Raw genomic sequence first — 18,125 nt, forward strand, 5'->3', positions numbered from 1 at the left:
ATGCAACAATCTTGCATGTTCTTCACGTGTACCCCAAAACCTAAAATGCAATAAAAATAAAATAAAATAAAATAAAGTATTCTTTGTTGAAGAAAAAAAGAAAAAGAAAGGAAATCAGTATATCAAAGAGATATCTGCCTTCACATGTTTATTGCAGCACTATTTTCAGTAGCCAGGATACAGAATCAATCTAAGTGTCCATTCATAGATTAATGGAAAAAGAAAATGTGGTATATCCACACAATGGAATATTATTTGGACATAAAAAAGAATGAAATCCTGTCATTTGCAGCAACATGGATGGAACTATAGGTTATTAGGTTAACTGAAATAAGCCAGGCACAGAAAGACCAACATTATGTGTCCTTACTCATATGTGGGAGCTTAAAAAATTGGATTTCTGGCCAGGCTATGACTCACGTCTGTAATCCCAGCACTTTGGGAGGCCAAGACAGGCAGATCATGAGGTCAGGAGTTCGAGATCAGCCTGGCCAACATGGTGAAACCCCATGTCTACTAAAAATACAAAAATTAGCTGAGCGTGTGCCTGTAATCCCAGCTACTCAGGAGGCTGAGGCAGGAGAATCACTTGAACCTGGGATGCGGAGGTTGCTATGAGCCAAGATTGCGCCACTGCACTCCAGCCTGGGTGACAGAGCAGACTGCATCTCAAAAAAAAAAAAAAAGAAAAAGGATCTCATAGAGGTAGTGAATAGAAGTGGTTACCAGGGGCTGGGAAGGAAAGAGGGAGAGGATGATGAAGATAAACTGATTAATGGGTATAAAAATACAGTTAGATAGAAGGAGTAAGTTCTGATTCTGCAAGCCTCCCGAGCACATGTTGCAGCCGGCTCCCTTGCTGTCTGAATCACCGACCTCTCTCCACACTGTATTTCCAAAATGTCTCTTTCTAACAAGGTGACGCTGGACAAGCTAGACGTGAAAGGGAAGCTGGTCGTTGTGAGAGTCGACTTCAATGTTCCTATGAAGAACAACCAGATAACAACCAACCAGAGGATTAAGGCTGCTGTCCCAAGCATCAAATTCTGCTTGGACAATGGAGCCAAGTCAGTAGTCCTTAGGAGCCACCTCAGCCGGCCTGATGGTGTCCCTATGCCTGACCAGTACTCCTTAGAGCCAGTTGCTATAGAACTCAAATCTCTGCTGGGCAAGGATGTTCTGTTCTTGAAGGACTGTATAGGCCCAGAAGTGGAGAAAGCCTGTGCCAACCCAGCTGCTGGTTCTGCCATCCTGCTGGAGACCCTCCGCTTTCATGTGGAGGAAGAAGGGAAGGGAAAAGATACTTCTGAGAACAAGGTTAAAGCTGAGCCAGCCAAAATAGAAGCTTTCTGAACTTCACTTTCCAAGCTAGGGGATGTCTATGTTAATGATGCTTTTGGTACTGCTCACGGAGCCCACAGTTCCATGGTAGGAGTCAATCTGCCACAGAAGGCTGGTGGTTTTTGATGAAGAAGGAGCTGAACTTCTTTGCCAAGACCTTGGAGAGCCCAGAGAGGCCCTACGTGACCATCCTGGGCAGAGCTGAAGTTTCAGACAAGATCCAGCTGATCAATAATATGCTCGACAAAGTCAATGAGATGATTATTGGTAGTGGAGTGGCTTTTACCTTCCTTAAGGTGCTCAGCAACATGGAGATTGGCACTTCTCTGTTTGATGAAGAGGGAGCCAAGATTGTCAAAGACCTAATGTCCAAAGCTGAGAAGAATGGTGTGAAGATGACCTCACCCGTTGACTTTGTCACTGCTGACAAGTTTGATGAGAATGCCGAGACTGGCCAAGCCACTGTGGCTTCTGGCATACCTGCTGGCTGGATGCGCTTGGACTGTGGTCCTGAAAGCAGCAAGAGTATGCTGAAGCTGTCACTCGGGCTAAGCAGATTGTGTGGAATGGTCCTGTGGGATATTTGAATGGGAAGCTTTTGCCTGGGGAACCAAAGCCCTCATGGACGAGGTGGTAAAAGTCACTTCTAGGGGCTGCATCACCATCATAGGTGGTGGAGACACTGCCACTTGCTGTGCCAAATGGAACACGGAGGATAAAGTCAGCCATGTGAGCACTTGGGGGTGGTGCCAGTTTAGAGCTCCTGCAAGGTAAAGTCCTTCTTGGGGTGGCTGCTCTCAGCAATATTTAGTACTTTCCTGCCTTTTAGTTCCTGTGCACAGCCCCTAAGTCAATTTAGCATTTTTTTTCATCTCCACGTGGCATTAGCCAAAACCTTCCATGTCAAGATTCAGCTAGTGGCCAAGAGATGCAGTGCCAGGAACCCTTAAACAGTTGCACAGCATCTCAGCTCATCTTTACTGCACCCTGGATATGCCTACATTCTTCAAGATCCCATTTGAATTTCTTAGTGACTAAACCATTGTGCTTTCTAGAGTGCATATATTTATATTTTGTCTGTTAGTGAGCTGTGTTAGCTTAGTTCTGTTTTTATGTAGCTTATTCTGATTAGCTTTGTCACTGTTTCACTACTCAGTGTGGAAACAAGATGAAATTCCATTTGTAGGTAGGGAGGTGAAATTGATGATCCATTAAATAAACAATAAAAGTGTCCATTGAAACCATGAAAAACAAAAAAGGAATAAGCTCTAGTATTTAATAGTACAGGAGGAAAATTATAGTTAATAATTGTTTATTGTATATTTGAAAATACTAGAAGGGAAAGATTATAATGTTTTCAACACAAAGAAATGACAAATATTTGAGGTGATGGATATCCCAATTATCTTTATTTGAACATTATACATTGTATATATGTATCAAACTATCACTTGTATCCCAAAAATATGTACAACTTTTTATTTGAGATCTATCTGTCTTTTTTTTTTTTTTTTGCTGCAAAGTTTTGCTCTTTTTGCCCAGGCTGGAGTGCAAGGGCGCCATCTCAGCTGACTGCAACCTCTGCCTCCCGGGTTCAAGCGATTCTCCTGCCTCAGCCTCCCAAGTAGTTGGGATTACAGGCACACACCACCACACCCAACTAATTTGTGTATTTTAGTAGAGGTGAGGTTTCATCATGTTGGCCATGCTGGTCTCAAACTCCTGACCTCAGGTGATCCACCTCCCTCAACCTCCCAAAATGTTGGGATTACAGGCATGAGCCACCATGCCCAGCCGTGACTGCTTTTCTGATGGGACCCTAATAAATGTATACCATAAAAATGATTCATAAAAAGCTAGCAGTGGCAGCTACCTTAGAGTACATCTCATTTACTCCTCATTTAATAGATAGGGAAACTGAGGTCCCAAATGTGATTTACACAAGTGGCGCATAAATGAGTGTGAACCAGTTTGCTAACCTACACATTAGGTCTATGACCTAAGTATAGATGCCAGATTTCTCTGACCTATGGAATTGTGACTGGCCTGCTATATCAGATCCTAATAGTCATTTAATTGAGCCCCTCTGTCAGGTACTGCACTAAGCACCCAACTGTGCTAAATTTTACATAGATTATTTTATTTAATCCACATGTCCTCCAGAATAGATCCTAAATTTGAGTTACTTTTCTTCATTTCCACTGCCACAAATGGTCTGGCTCTCTTTCACTATCACTTGGATAAATGTCATTACTGGTCTCCCTGCTTCTGCCATTGCTCACGGACTCTTCTCTACACAGCAAAGGGGAGCTTTTAAAACCAGCACCATAGATTGTATTTCTTTCTTGCTTAAAACCCATCAGTGGTTTCCCATTGCTGAGGGAATAAAATTTGTCGAGCACAAAGACCTATGAGATCTGGCCCCACCTCTCCTCTTCAGTCGTCCTCTCTGTCTTGCTCACCACACTCCAGCCACCTTGACCTTTCCTCTCTTTCTAAAACATGCCGGGCTAGTTCTTGTCTTAGGGTCTTTGCTCTCCTCTGCCTAGAATGCCTCTCGTAGATCTTCCCATGTCTGCTCCTTCCTGACAGATGTCATTTCCTCTGAGAGGTCTTCCCGGAACATTCATGTCTCATCCTTTCCTTCAGTTACTCACTCCTTAACCCCATTTTATTTTTTCTGAAGTATATAATATTGTATATCACTGTCTTGGATATTTATCTACTTGTTAATTTTTCCTCTCTCCTAAGTAGAATATAAACTCCATGAAGATAGGTCTACAACTGGGTGCAGTGGCTCACACCTGTAATCTCAGCACTTTGGGAGGCTCAGGTGGGCAGATCACAAGGTAAGGAGATTGAGACCATCCTGGCCAATATAGTGAAACCTCCTCTCTACTAAAAATACAAAAATTAACTGGGCATGGTGGCACATGCCTGTAATCCCTGCTACTCAGGAGGCTGAGGCAGGAGAATTGCTTGAATCTGGGAAGTGGAGATTGCAGTGAGCCGAAATCACACCACTGCACTCCAGCCTGGGCAACAGAGTAAGACTCTGTCAAAAAAAAAAAGAAAGAAAGAAAGAAAGAAAAACAAATGTCACGCCAATGTAAAGAAAGAGTAGCAGCTGATAGTATCCATTAGACTATAGAGACCTAGAAGGAATCGTCCAGATCATCTGCTACTGAACACCACTTAACAGATAAAGCAGTTGAGACCCAGTGAGTGGAAATGACTTATATAATATAGGGTTAAAACTAGAGGTTCCTTACCCTGTTACCAGCACCCTTCTCACCATATCACTCTGTCTTTCCTCCACGTACCTTCTCCAGAAACTAGCATTTCTGTGGAAACCAGGTTATGGGGTAAATAGCAGCCCTTTCCTGTTCTCTATACTCCTGCCGCACATTGTCATTCACTCACTAAGAATGAATAGATATTCCCTGTCTGCCTGTCATTCAGAGTGGCCCATCACTCCTCTACTTCTGCCATCCAATTTCTCCTTCCTCCTTGTCAAAACATTTGTGTTTAGGAAGACATTGTGTTGAATGACTTTCTCATTTCTGCCCCTGTGACACAGTTTAAGCCTTCCTTGAGGGACAAGCTAATGAGGTCTGAATTATAGCATCCACATTAAGATCAGAGTGGTAGAGGCTGTGTGACTCAGAGAATGTCAAAAGTGGAAGATAACTTAGAGACCAAAAGGTCTACCTCATCACCTTATCTTGCAGATAAATGTAGATACCAAGAGAAAGGGAAATGTTAATTGACTGTCCATGCTGATATTGCTAGTTAGATGCAGAGCATGACTAGAACCCGGGCTTTCTGACGTCCCAGTTCAGTACTTACTAGTAATACGTTTCACTGAAGCCTTGGCACTCAGAACACAAGGGACACAGGGAACCCCCAGGAAAAGATGTTGACCAATTGATGATAATTTCTAGCAAGGAAATGAAGAAATTCTGTTTCTTCCTTAGAGGAATTCCCAACCACAGTAACCTTCTCCAGGAAAAACAAAAGCAAAAACAAAAATTCTTTCTCATCCTAGGGATTTCGTGAAAATTAAAGAGATAAATATATGAAGGTCCTTACCATTGGGCTTGGAAAATACTGTTAGATGTCTCCCTCCAGCTTTATTGAGGTGTTTTTGACAAATAAAAATTATATATATTTATGGCGTAAGTATCATGTTTTGATACATATATATACCATGCAATGATTACCACAGTAAACCTAATTTACATTTCCATCACACTTCACATAGTTACCTTTTGTGTATGTTTGTGGTGAGAACACTGAAGATCAAATCTCTTAGCAAATTTCAAGTGTACAGTACATTATTATAAACTGTAATCATCGTGCTATTCATTAGGTCTCCAAAACTTACTCATTCTGCATATCTGAAACTCTGTATCCTTTGCCCAGCATCCTCCCATTTCCCCAATCCCTCAGTCCCTGGCAACCACCACTCTACTCTCTGTTTCTATGAGTTTGAGTTTTTTAGTTGCCATGCATAGGTGAGATTATGCAGTAATTGTCCATCTGTGTCTGGCTTATTTCACTTAGCATAATGTCCTCTAGATTCATACATGTTGTTAAAAATGAAAGGATTTTCCTTTTTTTATAAGGCTGAATAATATTCCTCTGTGTGTGTGTGTGTGTGTGTGTGTGTGTGTGTGTGTGTGAAATTTTCTTTATCCTTTTACCTATCACTGATGTTCGTTTGATTCTATATGTTGGCTACTGTGAATAGTGCTGCAGTGAACATAGGGGTAGAGATATCTGAGATACTGATTCCTTTTCCTTTGCATATATAGCCAGACGTGGGATTGTTGGAGCATATTATAGTTCTATTTTTAATTTTTTGAGGATATACTGAGTTCCTTTCTTTTGGTTATTATTTTGCATAATAGCTTTACCAGTATACATTCCCACCAACGGTGGACCAGGATTCCCTTTTCTCCACATCCTTACCAACACTTGTTATATTTCGTCTTCTTGATGATAGATTCTAACAGATGTGAGGTAATATCTCGTTGTGGTTTTGATTTGCATTTGTCTGATGATTAATAATGTTGAGCACCTTTTCATATACCTGTTGGCCATTTGTATGTCTTTTGATAAATGTCTATTTAGGACTGTTGCCCATTTAAAAAATTGGGTTGTTTTCTTGCTATTGAGTTGAGTTTCTTGTATATTTTGGATTTAACCCCTTATCAGATACATTGCATACAAATATTTTTATCCCATTATGTAAGTTATCTTTTCATTTTGTTGATTGTTTCCTTCGCTGTGCAGAAACTTTTTAGTTTGATGCCATCCCATTAGTTTATTTTTGCTTTTGTTGTCTGTTCTTTTAGGGTCATTTAAAAAAATTCCTCTGGGCACAGTGGCTCATGCCTGTAATCCCAGCATGTTGAGAAGCAAGTAGGCAAGTAGATAATGTGAGGTCAGGAGTTCGAAACCAGCCTGGCTAATATGGCAAAACCCTATCTCTACTAAAAATGCAAAAATTAGCCGGGTATGGTGGCAGGTACCTGTAATCCCAGCTACTCAGGTGGCTGAGGCAGGAGAATTGCTTGAATCCAGGAGGCAGAGATTGCAATGAGTCGAGATCGTGCCATTGCACTACAGCCTAGACAACAGAGTGACACACGGTCTCAAAAAAAAAAAAAAAAAACAGAAAAAAAGAAAAAAAATTTATTGCCCAGACCAATGTCAAGAATATTTTCTCTATCTTTTCTTCTATAGTAGTTCAACTCTTACATTTAAGATTTTTTGTTTTTGTTTTTTTGATATTTTGTGGTTTTCTTGGTACAGATGGGGTGGGGAGGGAGAGTCTCATGATGCTGCCTAGGCTGGTCTTGAACTCCAGGCTTCAAACAGTCCTCCTTCCTGGCCTTCCAGCGTACTGAGATTACAGGCATGAGCCACCATGCCCAACCACATTTAAGTCTGCAATTCATTTTGAGTTCGTTTTCATATGTAGTTTAAGATATGGTCTAATTTCATTTTCTGCATGTGGATATCCAGTTTTCCCAGGACCATTTATTAAATAGATTTGCTACTTTAAAAAATCTTTACAGAAATTAGCCAGGTGTGGTGGTGGACACCTGTGGTCTGAGCTACTCAGGAAACTGAGGGTTAAGAATTGCAGGAGGCAGAGGTTGCAGTGAGCCAGGATCACGCCACTGCACTCCAGCCTGGGCAATAGTCCTCAAGTAGCTGACCTGGTTCCTGAGCGAGATGCTGTCTCAAAAAAAAATTCTTTGTTATTGATGTTTGAGAATTTGATTATAATGTCTTAGTGAAGATCTATTTGGGTTTTTTGGGGAGCTTCATATATCTGAATGTTCATTTCCTTCTCCAGATTTTAAGAGTTTTCTGTTATTTCTTTTTTTAAATAAGCTTTTTGCCCCTTTCTCTTTCTCTGCCCCTTGATGTTGTCCCATAAATCCTATAGGCTTTCTTCACTCTTTTTGGTTATTTTGTTGTTGTTGTTTTCTTGCTGGATAATTTCAAATGACCTGTCTTTGAGATCACTGATTTTTCTAATTGACTGAGTCTGCTGTTGAAGATCTCAGTGGAATTTTTCAGTTTAGTCATTATATTCTTCAATTCCAGAATTTTAAAAAATAATTTCTATTTGTTGAATTTCTCATTTTGTTCGTGTATTGTTTCTGTGATTTTTGTTTGTTTAATTGTTTATCTGTGTTCTCTTATGGCTCAATGAATTTCTTTAACACAATTATTTTTAATTGTTTGTTAGGCAGTTCATAGATATCCATTTCTTTAGAGTTGATTACTTGTGCTTTATTTTGTTCATTTGGTGGTAATCCTGGTGGTCTTGTGTTGGTGTCTATGCATTTGAAGAAGTAATACTTTTTCCCACCTTTGCAAACTGGCTTCAGCAGGGAAGGACCTTCACTAGTCAGCCTATCCGGTGATACTGGGTGGACTAACTGGTGGGATTTATGGATGGGCTTGCTGTTGGAGTCCTCAAGTAGCTGACCTGGTTTCTGAGTCTGTGAATGCATGGCCTGGTGTCTGAGTCCACAGTGGCCAGCTTGGTACCTGAGTCTGCAGGGTGGCCTGAAGGTCTACTTGGGCAAACCTGTAGCTCAGGTCTATATGGGTGAGCCTGGTACCTGGGTCTGCAGGAGCAGGCCTGAATCCTGAGTCTGCTAGAGTCTGGGCTGTGGAAGATGACTTGGAGCATGAATTTGTGGTTATCAGCCTTGCACCTGGGGCTACAGGAGCCAGCCTGGCACTAGAGTGGGCCTCTGTTAGCTTTATTTCACATGTTTCTTGTGGCATTGAGTTCAAACTTGCCTGTGTTAAAGTATTTAAGTTAAATAATTTTTCACTCTCATTTTAAAGTTATCTTACAACTTTTAGTCAAGGTGATGCTGTGGTAAAGCTCTAGGGACATAATTTGTTTTATCTTTTTGGTGAATTGCACTCTTTAGAATTATACATTGTGTCATTCTTTATCCTATGGTGGGGCAGCAAATAATAGCTCAAGTGCTTTACATGTACTAAGTTAATATGATACTCTAAAAGATAAGAACTATTGTTTTGTCTATTTATCAGAAAAGAAAATTTGTAGGGATCAAGGCATTGGCCCAAGGGGGCCAATCAGATCTATCTGTCAATATGGGGCCAAATCAGATCTATCAATAGCTACTACTAGCAAATTAGAGCCAGAGAGATGTTAGCAATTCTAACTTAGCATTGTATTAGTTATGTGGTATGGGTCAACTCAGGGTTCATGAGCCTCAGTGTTTGTATATCTAAAATAGAGGATAATAAAAATTTGTGAGTGACTGGTGTAAGAATGGGTATATGACATAATTCTAGCCAATGAGACTGAAATAGATATGGGGGTGGCAAATTTAGAGGGCTCACCTTTTGGGATATTTTCCCTAACTTTTAGAAAGGGTGTGGCAAAAAGACCAACCTCCTCCTTTTACTCCAGCTTTTGGATGTTGTGTAAAGAAGTGATGGCTGGAACTGTTGCTGCTTTCTTGCTACCAGAAAAGGTATAGGCCAAATGATAAAGATGACTATCATGGTTAATTTTATGTCAACTTGACTGGGACAAATAGTACCCAGATATTTGGTTGAACATTATTTTGGGCGTTTCTGTGAGGGTGTATTTGGATGAGATGAACATTTAAATCAAGAGATAGACTGAGTAAGGCAGATTGCCTTCCCTGATGACTTAATCAGTTAAAGACATGCATAGAACAAAATGGCTGACCCTCAGAATAAAAGAGAATTTCTCCTCCCTGACTGCCTTCAAGCTGGGACATCAGTTTCTTTCCTACCTTTGGACTGGAACTTAAATGTCGGCTCTTTTTGGGTTTCATCCCTGCTGGCCTGCAGACTAGAACTACACTATTGGCTCTCCTGGTTCTTAGGCCTTCAGACTCAGACTATAACTATGCCATCAGCTCTCCTGGGTGTTCAACTTTCCAGCTTACCCCGAAGAGCTTGGGACTAAGCAGATTCCATAATCATGTGAGCCATTTCTTCATAATAAACACACACACATACACTATTTGTTCTGTTTCTCTGGAGAACCCTGACTAACACAGTGAGAGAACAGGAAAATGGAAAGAACATGGTCCTTGCAGATGTGGCTGAGTTAGTGAATTAATCAACCTAATAAATTCTATGTCAGGACACATGGTTAAATGAAATACTTTTTTATTCTTGTTATAGCTACTTTTAGTTGGTTTCCTATTACTTGCATCTGAAGGCATCACAATAGACCCAGAAATCAAACTAAGGATTGTTGTGAAAATTTAATGGTGGTCAATAAGTATTAGTTCTCTTCCCACCATCTAAATGATAGCTCAAGGCATACTTCTTTATAATAATAATCCCTTGAGTGATACAGTCTTCTATATCACTCTCTGTTTGTCACAGAGAGATTCCATAGACATTTTTCAACTAGACTGTGAGTTTCTTAAAAGTAGAAACCACGTTAAGTTTGTCTCTATTTCTAGTACAGGTGTGGAATGTTTCTTAGACTACATCTTTTTATTATTATTATTATACTTTAAGTTCTAAGATACATGTGCAGAACGTGCAGAGTTGTTACATAGGTATACACATGCCCTGGTGGTTTGCTGCACACATCAACCCGTCATCTACATTAGGTATTTGTCCTAATGTTATCCCTTCCCTAGTTCCCCACCCCGCGACAGGTCCCAGTGTGTGAGGTTCCCCTCCCTGTGTCCATGTGTTCTCATTGTTCAACTCCCACTTATGAGCGAGAACATGCGCTGTTTGTTTTTCTAAAAATATGAAACACTTCACGAATTTGCATGTCATCCTTGCATGGGGGCCATGCTAATCTTCTCTGTATCATTCCAATTTTAGTGTATGTGCTGCCAAGGCAAGCACTAGACTACATCTTTTAATGGATTTGATCCTCAAGAACATTGCTGCTCACTTGGAAGTAATGACCTAGGAGCTGGGCAAAGTTAGCTTGACACAATTGTAGATGTATACCTCATAGTAGAGTTGTTGTTATAGAACAATTAGTTTGGTTCTTTGATTGGCAAACCTTATGTTGACAAGGATGTGCTTACATGTTAACTGCTATTATGCTATTATTTAAGGCCTATGCTATGTTAAAGGTACCAGTTTAACTTAATCCAGGCGGCCTATAATTGAACCATTAGGTAGAAACTCCATGACTGTTAGGACTGCCACTAAGGACAGACTTAGGATGCTTGGAAGGGCTTGGTCTACCTCAGGGCTCTGGGAAAGCAACAGAAAATGCTAAATATGATTCTGAAAGGTAATCTAGAATTTCCAGGATAGTTATCCATCACCTAGCTCCTTCTGCCTTCTGGAGTGTATGTCCTTCTATATACTATAGGCCAGAAATAGAAAAGAGACGGGGAAAAAAGAATCCCTGTAAGAGACAGGTTTGTGTATATATGAGGGGGAGAAAGGTGGAGTTGGGGGAGGTTGTCATGAGAAAGGAAGCCTATGGCTGTGTATCTTTTGGCTTCTTCCCAGAAGAGACTTTCTAAGGAACTTTCAACTCTTAACCAAGACTCCCATGTAGACTTTGTGAATGAAGGGAATCCTTAACCAAGGAGCTTTTTTTCTGCTCAGCAAGCCTGTGAAAAAATGATTATTTCAGACAGTTGTTCTCTAGTTTAACCTCTAGAGGTTCTAGAATCTAGAAAGTCAGGTGCACGGTACAGGAAATTGCATTTTCATTCAAGTATCCCAGGTGATGGTGTTAGCAATTTTTCAGACTTTACTTTGGGTATTACTAATACAGGAAACATCTGAGATAGGCAACTTATTTTGAGAAGGCCCCTGATAGCTAATTACCATGGCCTAAAATATCTTTGTTAGGGTCTGCCTGAGAGAGTAGATAATGTAAGTGGAAATTGAATCTAGAGACCATGATGCTTAAATGTTTTCTTTAGGAGTTTCCCATGGTCTCCTCTGCTCACAACAGGAATCTGAACCCTAAATAAAGGGTCACTTCTAGCCCATTTTCTGTGAGAATTAGTAAAGCCATTTTCTCTAGGTAGATACCATTCTTGGAAAGGGAAGTAAGGCTGGGTTTTAGTCCCACTTGCCCAAATCAGGGTATTCTTTTGCACTGTACAATTTGTACAACTGTACATGATGTTCTTATGAAACCCTTCTATTGGTTTTCACTGAGGACGGAGCATTTGAAGATTAAAAAAATAAACAAAATGAGCTCTTTGGGGTACCCAGTAGAGCCCTAGACAAACAGCATTATTTTCATTCCTGAGTTCAAAATACATGAGTCAAAATATTACCTTTATTAGTGAGAGAGGCTAGACTGGTCAGTGAATGCTGTAGCTCTAGGGTAGCTGCCCTTTATAACCTAACGTGTATAGATATCAGGTACTGAATTTGCATTTTTTCTAAACCTCCTCCCCAAATTTTGGAGTTAAATATTATGATCCCCATGTTGTAGATGGGGAAACCGAGTTAGTAAGTTAGAGAAGCAGGGTTCAACCTACATCTGACTAGACCCAAAGCTCCCAGCTTCTTATTTGGCACTGCTGCTTGTGGGGAACCAGCTGGAACTTCTACAACCAAAACTCAATTAAATCAACCAACAATTCTTATGAGATTTCTGAAGTTGTATTCTGGCAGAGTTTTTCTCTTTCCCCAGGGTTCTCCTCTGGCACTGGCCCGAAGCCCTGGCTCCTCCAGCAGATGCAGAAATGTGCAAAGCCTTGGGTCCTTCCAATTCCAGGTTATTTTTCGTTGCCTCTGGGAGCACTAGGTCTAATGCCAGCACGGATGTACTATTTTGAAACTACATGCATTTCTCAGAAAACTCAGGCAGAGTGCCATTCAAGGTTATGTTTTATATCATCACCCCACAGTGCCGTATCACTGCTACTGTCCTTCAGTCTGGGCCTTGCCGTCTACGGAGAAGAGTTGCTTTATTTAGTGTTTACCTCCCAAGCATGTTGGGAAAACCACAATCACAAAACTCAAAGGGACAGGCTGCTTTCATCATTGAAAATGGCTTTCATCATTGCAAAGATACATTTTTTTCATGTGACATTTCTTGTCTTAGGTCACGTTCCTTAGAAACCAACCCTGAGATGGGGATTTGTGCTCAAGTGATTTACTGAGTGTTTTTAAGAAGGGGAGTGAGAGAGACAGGACAGGACACAGAAAGGGGTTAAGCAAGAATTTGGCTTCTACGGACATCTTGCTTCAGCCTGATCTCCTGAGGAGTACCGAATCACAAATCATACCACAGAGTTAAACCCACTTTAAGGTTGAGGGTGGCAGGGCTGACATTTTGTACTCCCTACGACAGTTAGTCATGGGCCACTGGCTGCAGAGATCAGGTCTATGTGTGCATGTGTATGGAGCCTCCTGGTCAAGGTGGCTCCCAGTAGCTCAAGGTCTCTTCCTCGTGGTCAAGGGCAATTCTCCAGAGAAAGTGGCAGCTGTGAGTTGTATTAGCCAACTCTCCCAGAAGCTGGGGGTAACTGCCTGGGTACACTGGCTGGCAAAGGGGATCTGGACAGGACACCAATAACACTTCTCATCATAAGACATGAGTCATTTGAATATGAGTATTGGTTAATTAATCTCAGAGTTCCCAGAGACTATGCCTCATTATATATTCCTTTCTATGCCTTTAATTGGTGAGTAAACCAAAGTGAAAATCACATAGCAAAATAGTCCTGCGATTCCAACTTGCTGTAAGTAAAGATAATATTCAAGTAACTTCACCCTATTTCAACATTCAGCCAGCCTGCTGAAACACATACCTTTGGATGTTACAGCATATGCTCCATTTTCTATGCATTTTCGTGACCAACAATGTGGTTTAGTCTTACAGTATAACCAATAGGTGGCGCCAGAAACACCCACAGTTATTCCAGCTACGTAGTATGTATATGTGTGCTAAAATTTCAGTCCCTCTCTACTTAGTTTTTTCATGTTGAAAAGGAACTCATAATATTAAATCTAAACCCAAAATTGGTAACTTACAATTTCACATTTGCGATTTGACCTCTTCCTTGTAGGGTTATGTGAGCATGAAAAAAAATAGGGTGATAGGGGCAGTCGATTCAGAAAGAAAACATCTATTCATTAGCAAAAGGAAGGAAAAAAGACTGGAGCCCTGCATCCTTTTCCTTCAAGGTCTCTTGAGTGTATAAATGCCGAAGATTATTAGGAAATATTTGAATAACAGGATAAAAAAGTCAAGGATACTGCCTCCAAAACATGAACTTTATTCCCCACTGAAAACAGACTTGGATGGCAACCAAGTTGTTCAAGGATTGCCCTGGCCAATATCTGACCACGGGGTTCCACTCCAGGAAAGGTTTTTGAGTCCAGCGTTCACCATTTTCAAGTTTGTTTCTTTTGAAGTTTGTACTTTATTGTTGGTGAAGGGAAGTAAATGGGGGAGAGGGGGTGCTACATCTTCCAATTTTTTTCCCAGCAACCCAGCATTGTGCTCTTTTTCTACATCAGACTATTCCAAGGAGCAGAACGACTTAGAGGAAAAAGTACTGAAACTAGGCTGCAATACACTTAATGTTTACCAAGTATTTTTGTAATCATTATTTGACCCTCCAACCATATTAAAAGTGGGTATACTGAATTTCAGAAAGTTCCTTTAGCTAGCAAGGACCTTAACCCAGTTCATCTGACCCCCAAGGCCAAGGCTGAATCTAGATGTGGTGTTATGGGCTCGCCATACAAATTGGACAACTCATTTCACCTCACTGGCCTTTAGTTTCCTCTACAACATAAGGAGCTGGACTGTATGGCCCCAGCACATCTTCCAGCAAGATGTCTCCAGATCCTGAATTGTACGTGTGGAGTGGAGTGTCTTGTGTACTAATTGGGACTAGAGGTGTGGTTTGGCACATAGTCAGTAGGAAGGGAGGGTAAAGCTCACTTTGATAGTGTTCCAGAGTGGAAGGTGACAGGGCTATTATACAATGCATTCAACAGTCTGGTTCTTGCATTTTGGGGGGGGGAATCAATGCCAGGTTTTGATTAGCCTTTCCTATACCTGTCATCAGCTTATTATGCAGTAAACATCATGCCTCTAGCAGCTTTCCTTTCCAAATAAAATGATCCTAAGGTTTGGAATTTCTCTTTACGTGGCATGCTCTTCTGCCCTGCATACCACAAATTATTTTCACTGCCCTTTTCTGAACCATTGCTATTTTTGCTCTGCCTTTTTGATAGCAGGACTGATTAAAGAGTGATTTTATTCTTTTAAAGATTAACTACAAAGATAGAGGCAACAGGACTATTCAAGGATACTATAAATTTCTTGCTCATAAACCTTCATAATGTGAACAGAAAAGTCAGGAAAGGGGAAGAAAGGAAACTAACTTTAACTGAGTGTCTACAATAGATCAAGTTTTCTTCTAGGTCCATTTGATATCTTATTTCCCTTCATTCTCTCAGAGGGGAGGCAGTACTGTGTAGTGGTTACATGCCTAGCCACTTGAGTCAGATAGACCTGGCTTCTCTTCAAGGCCTGAGTGCTACCTTACCATGTAACTCTGAGAAATCTATGCAACTTTTCTAAGCTTTGGTTTCCTCAGTAAGACAACATCCATAAAGTACTTAGTATTAGCCCAGAGTAAGTGCTCAATGAATGTTAACTGATCTTCTTGACCACCCTAAAGAGTACTCCTTATCTACTTCACACTAGATTTTTAAAAACCAAAGTTCTAAGAAGCTAAGTGAAAAATTTTCAGACCTACATTGATCTGACACTGATGGGTGTCTGTTGTTTCTCTCTGTCTCTCTTTTTTTTTTTTTCAAGATAGAGTTTCACTCTTTGTCACCCAGGCTGGAGTGCAATGGCGCAATCTTGGCTCACTGCAACCTCCACTTCTTGGGTTCCAGAGATTCTTCTGCCTCAGCCTCCTGAGTAGCTGAGATTACAGGTGCCCACCACCACGCTTGGCTAATTTTTTTATTTTGTATTTTCAATAGAGATGAGGTTTCACCATGTTGGCCAAGCTGGTCTTGAACTCCTGACCTCAGGTGATCTGCCAGCCTTGGGCTCCCAAAGTGCCGGGATTATAGGCGTGAGTCACCGTGCTCAGCAGATATCTATTGTTTCTTTTTCCCAGAACCACTCTTTATTCAGGGAACCCATCCTCCTCCCATCCCTATTCTGTTTTGTTTTGCTAGAACAGATTTTATAAGGCTCAAGAGTGAACTCTGGAGCAGATAATATGGTTCAAATCTCAGCTCTGGCCGAGTGTGGTGGCTCACGCAGGTAATTCCAGCACTTTGGGAGGGTGAGGTGGGTGGATCACTTGAGGCCAGGAGTTCAAGACCAGCCTGGCCAACATGGTGAAACCCTGTCTCTACTAAAAATACAAAAATTAGCTGGGTGTGGTGGTAAATGCCTATAGCCTCGGCTACTTGGTAGACTGAGGTGTGAGAATCGCTTGAAATCCAGGAAGCAGAGGTTGCAATGAGCAAGATTGTGCCATTGTACTCTAGCAAGACTCTATCTAAAAAAAAGAAAAAAAACCTCATCTCTACCACTTATTGGCTGTATAACATTTGAAAGATTCCTTAACCTTTCTGTACCTTAGTTTCTTCGTCTATCAAATGAGAATGACAAAAGTCTACCACTTGGATTCTTGTGAAGATTAAATAAGCTAATAGGAATGAAGTGCTTATAGCAGTGCCTCGTGCATGGTAAATGCTCGGGAGCTATAAAGCCTTTTTCTTCCCACCCTACCTGTCTCCCAGCGATAGGGCTGGGCACATGACTCAGATCTGACCATCAGAGTGTCTTTCCTATCTTCTTGTTTACCATAATTGGTCTAGGGCAAGGTCAGCAACATTTTTCTGTAGAGAAGATAGCAAATATTTTAGGCTTTGTGGGCCACGTGGCCTCTGTCACCACTGCTCAACTTGCTGTGAGAGCGGAAAACCAACCATAGACAATACAGAAACAAATGGGTGTGATTGTGTTCCAATAAAACTGAAATTTATGGACTGTGACATTTGAATTTCATATAATTTTCAGATGTTTTAAAATATTACCCTTCTTTTATATTTTTTCCCCAATCATTTAAAAATGACAAAACTGGCCGAGTGCGGTGGCACACACCTGTAATCCCAGCACTTTGGGAGGCTGAGGCGGGTGTATCATGAGGTCAGGAGTTCAAGACCATCCTGGCCAACATGGTGAAACCCCATCTCTATGAAAAAAAAAAAATGACAAAACTATTTTTAGTTCACATACTGCCCCAAAACAGGAGTCAGGCTGGATTTGGCTGGTGAGTCATAGTTTGTTGACTCCTGGTCTGGGTAGGGGCATGTGACCCACAAAGGGCCGAAGTCCTGCCACGGGATTTAAGACATGGACGCTGGAAGAGAGTGTGTGCCTGTTCCTTTTGGATCAAGATTTCCGTGGCCATCTTCCTTCCCACAGGGAGAGTTGCTGTGTATGGCAGGAGGAATGAAGCCAACAGCAAAAAGAATCAGAGCTAAGCAGAGCCAGCTAAGAAGTAAAGACAGAGACACCAAGACCTAAAAACTTTATCTGAGCCTCTAGATCTAGCCGTGCCTATTAGTTCCATGAGCCAATGATTACTTTTTGTTTTTTCTAATGTAGTTTGAGTCAGGTATTGGTCACCTACAGTGGAGTTCTGATAGATATTTAAGGGCTTGTTTTTCTTACACAACATAATACCACTGTATGTAATTATTTTGAAAAAGGGAACACTAGCCTGTATTGTGTAGTTACCATGTGCCAGGCAATTTGATAGGTGCTTTCACATGTGAGCTCTCACTGACTTCTTACAACAGCTCTCTGAGGTTGGCATTATTATCCTCACTTTACCAAGAACACAGACACATTTGATGCCAGCAGATTGCTTGCTGAGGTACAGTATTTGATGGCAGAATGAAGCAGCTAAAGGGATTGGGGGAGTGGACTGTTCAGGGCCCTTTTCTCACCTCACTCCCTGAGAAAGAATGATGGCAGAGTATACTGTCAGGGCACACTTAATCCCTTTTCTGGGAAAGAGGACATGTACTGATCAGGAATCCCGACTGTTCCCTCTTCTGGGCAGTGGGGAGTGGCGGTCCTGGACTTCTTGCCCAGCTGCCCAGCAGAGAGTGGATGAGCAGCTGAGGCACACTGATGAACAGCCTGGGTTAATCCGGGCTGCAGCTTGCAGCTCCCTTGCAGGACCCATCCAGGATTTCCTTCAGAAGTATCACATCACAGCAGCTGGCTGGCT

General features: G+C 41.3%; 1 non-coding gene and 1 pseudogene across 1 annotated transcript; one reads left to right on the forward strand and one right to left on the reverse strand.

Annotated features, from left to right (window-relative positions):
- Nucleotides 1–711: 711 nt before the first annotated feature.
- Nucleotides 712–2,269, forward strand: LOC105728931 (phosphoglycerate kinase 1-like; annotated as a pseudogene).
- Nucleotides 2,270–10,648: 8,379 nt separating this feature from the next.
- LOC135270260 (U6 spliceosomal RNA) lies at nucleotides 10,649–10,755 on the reverse strand. The gene has a single exon (XR_010338427.1). It is a non-coding gene; the product is annotated as a U6 spliceosomal RNA (small nuclear RNA).
- Nucleotides 10,756–18,125: the final 7,370 nt, after the last annotated feature.

This window comes from Aotus nancymaae, unplaced genomic scaffold (assembly GCF_030222135.1).
Source record: "Aotus nancymaae isolate 86718 unplaced genomic scaffold, 86718_ANA_hifiasm-v0.15.2.pri h1tg000059l, whole genome shotgun sequence".
NCBI lineage: Eukaryota > Metazoa > Chordata > Mammalia > Primates > Aotidae > Aotus > Aotus nancymaae.